We start from the raw sequence: 3,974 nt of genomic DNA on the forward strand, positions 1-3,974 counted from the left end.
GCCAATGTAGTTGAATTAGCATTGGTGTTATATGTTCTTTGAGAGATTTCTTTAAAATTATGCGAGCAGCTTGGTTCTGGAGTCGCTGTAATCTATTTAACGTTTCAGTGGGAAGGTTTCCAAACAAAGAATTGCAGTAGCCTAGACGTGAAAGGACAAAAGAAGAGATGAGGGTTTTGATGAAATCAACAATAAGATATTATGTTGACATTTGTCCTATTCTGCGTAGTTCTAAATAAATTACTTTAAATAGACGGTTTATATAATGGTGCATAGAAAGTTCGCAGTAAACGCCTAGATTTCTCGCTTTATCTGTGAAAAAGATGTTATCATTCCCAATACATATATGGTCAAAATTGCAAAGCAATATCCCTGGTTTGGCATTGCAAAATAAAACTTCTGTCTTATCGTCATTCATTTTTAAGTCTGTTTGATATCATCGAGTTTTTAACCTCCACAATACATTTGTCCATGCCAGTAACTAGACAATTGAAATTTGTTGGTAAAACAGACTTGTACAGCTGAGTGTCGTCCGTGTACATGTGGTAGTTAACGTCGTGCTTCCTAATTATTGTACCTAAGGGCTTTGTATATATATACATATGTAGTGTGTATAAGAGTAGTCCGAGCACGGACCCTTAGGGTATGCCAAATTGCAAGCTGAAAATGGATGACATTTCCTCATTTACAAGTTCAGACTCTGTACGATTAACCACTCAAGAACAGTCCCAGATAAGCCAAAGCTATGGCCTAACCTCCTGATCAAAATTGAATGATCGATGGTATCAAATGCAGCACTTAGATCGAGTAAGGCTCTTGCCGAAATATAGTCAGATGATTATGACGTAGCCCACTGAAGACAGTCTAAAAATAAACGCAATCTTCCCATGACATTTTCAAACGGATTAGAAAACAGACTAGTAAGTCACAAATCTTGCAAAACATGGACTTAACATTGCATACGCTCGATTGTGCTTATTAATATATTAGATCTAGATATCTAGTATGGTTTTGCTTTTGTGTAGGAGCTATTGATTTTCTTGTAGAAGCCTTTTTGCATAGGCCTATGGCAGTCTTAGTTAGATTTTGGACTAATCATCTGTTAGTGAGGGGCAGAAGCTACGAATTAAACTAAACTGCCATGGTTTTGGGGGGTCTGGGGGTGGGGGGGGGGGGGGGATTAACAAAGCGCAAACGCGAGAGTCACCGGATGGCTTGGTTTAGTGGGCTACATAGCGCAAGGCATTTTTCCTCTACTTCTTTTGTATGTTTGTCGTACTTTTGTGACCTGTTATTTCCGGGGTGCCTTGACAGTCGAAGCAGACTTTGGGCTATTGAAGCTAAAGAGGTGAGCAGAGTAAGCTTGATTTCCTATAAAGATTTCTCTTTTGACATCCACCCTTTGGTGCTCATATGACCATGTGCTGTTACGAGCGCCATAAAACCTCTACTTAGACAAAACAGGAGGTGTTTGACAGAGGAGAATAGTTCTTTATGAAATACAATCAGTCCACCGAGGTAATTGCTCTTCAACTGGGTCTGTAATAATAATAACAGATAATAGATAGCTTTTGTATAGCACATATCCCCACTCATCAGCAAGCTCTATGCGCTTCACTATCTATACTATTACCCCAGCAGAGAGAGCAATTCTGAAACAAACTCAACTTCCTAAGAAGCATACAGTGCAAGCAGCCATTTATAGGCGCTAAAACACTAACATACTGACAAAAATCTTTCGCTGTCATTGGCCTGGTACCCATTTTCCCTTGGGTGAAGTGAGGAAAATTCGTGTAAAGTGTCTTTCCCAAGGACACAGCGTCGGGCCCACGGCTCGATCCCCCGAACCCGCAACCTCACGATTACGAGTCCGGTAGCCTAACCACTAGACCACCGACAACCTCACGGTTACGAGTCCGGTAGACTAACCACTAGACCACCGACAACCTCACGATTACGAGTCCGGTAGACTAACCACTAGACCACCGACAATCTCACGGTTACGAGTCCGGTAACCTAACCACTCGACCACCGACAACCTCACGGTTACGAGTCCGGTAGACTAACCACTAGACCACCGACAACCTCACGATTACGAGTCCGGTAGACTAACCACTAGACCACCGACAACCTCACGATGACGAGTCCGGTAGCCTCACCACTAGACCACCGACAACCTCACGATGACGAGTCCGGTAACCTAACCACTAGACCACCGACAACCTCACGGTTATGAGTCCGGTAGCCTAACCACTAGACCACCGACAACCTCACGGTTGCGAGTCCGGTAGCCTAACCACTAGACCACCGACAACCTCACGATTACGAGTCCGGTAGCCTAACCACTAGACCACCGACAACCTCACGGTTACGAGTCCGGTAACCTAACCACTAGACCACCGACAACCTCACGATTACGAGTCCGGTAGCCTAACCACTAGACCACCGAAACCTCACGATGACGAGTCCGGTAGCCTAACCACTAAGACGTGTCTGCCAGGAATTACGCTATCCCTTGTGGAAGGATTTTTTGTTCAGGCCCTTCATATAATTTATTTTCAGGAGCTATTTATAGCGAATTTTCGGGGTGCCAAATTTAGCGCTTCATTAAGGACCGCTCAGAATAGAATACAAGTACATAAATGTACTGCCTTTTCGGATTCCGAAATGGGGCATTTTGACAACGTGACTTGCACAGCAAAGTTGAGTCCTTTTGAGCTAAGAAAATATTAGACTTCTTGGTAATTGACCTGTTCAGAACTTCGCTATTTGGTATTTTTTCTGCCTTTTGACGCCAAAGATTCTTCGAGGCATTATGTGTGTACAATAACTGCGTGCTTATTGAATAATTGCTCTCTTTTAAGCACAAGGGAGCTATCCCGAAAAATGCTGTTTTGAGAAAATTGAGAGTAAGGTTTTTGCCCCCAGTTCGGTTTCTTTAAAATACAAGGAGAGTTTTCTCTATAACCAAAACAAATATATACACTAATGTAGATCTAACCAAACTTCTCCTATAAGTAAGGCAATGCCCACTTTTGGTGTAGGTCAAGTTTTCTGGAACCCCCCGAAATCTGGGTTAGTCCGCCTGTCCTTAAAAGCGACAAATTGTGAGGCGTCGTGGTGAAATAAGGCGCTCGTCAAAATAATGAAACTAAAGAAAATGTCATTTCCCGTCGGTATGTTAATTTGTATCGAATGTTTTTTGCTTTTGGCTGAACACCATTGTTGTCCAATGAATAAAACATTTCTGGGGGACTTTTGCTTAAACCATGTTTTGAGATGAAACCAATAGCTGTGCACACCAAAAAATTGACGAGCGCCTGCTTCCACAACGTTGTTACACATATTGTTGAAGAGCTCAGTTCCTCTGGGGCCCCTGTGTTTATACGAAGAGATAAAGATAGTAAACAAATTATGTGGACCAAAAACACGTCCCTGATAAGAAAGTAAAGTACTTTGTACTTTTTTCTGTAATCCAATATCGACGGAACGTTCACCTTCAGACTACATATGGGTCACGACACGGCGGAATCATGCTCTCGTAATTGTTTTTGAGGCTTGAGGAGTTATTGGTATCGTCTTAACTCTTTGAGGAAGCAGCAGACATATTAGGCATCGTGGTGAAAGCAGGCGCTCGTCAAAATAGTGAAATCGAAGAAAGGCATTTTTCTGCTAGTCTGACAATTTTTAGAGAATTTTTGTTTTTTGTTCAACACCTTTTTATTAATGATGTCCATGTAGAAACACATTTACATGGGAATTTTACTGAAAAACGTTGATAAAAGACACAAAACATGTAACTTTTCAGTTTTCTAGGATTCTCTAGTTATTGAAGTTACTTAACTTTGGCGCCCTTTTTCTCGTTAATTTTACTTCTGAAACCAGGCGACCCTATCTCCTTCAATCGATAATATCTCGAATCTAATTCAAGATAAATGGACTTTTAAAATTTTTTAAAATTATTTTTGGGGGGG

Source organism: Aplysia californica, unplaced genomic scaffold (assembly GCF_000002075.1).
Source record: "Aplysia californica isolate F4 #8 unplaced genomic scaffold, AplCal3.0 scaffold00613, whole genome shotgun sequence".
NCBI classification, from domain to species: domain Eukaryota; kingdom Metazoa; phylum Mollusca; class Gastropoda; order Aplysiida; family Aplysiidae; genus Aplysia; species Aplysia californica.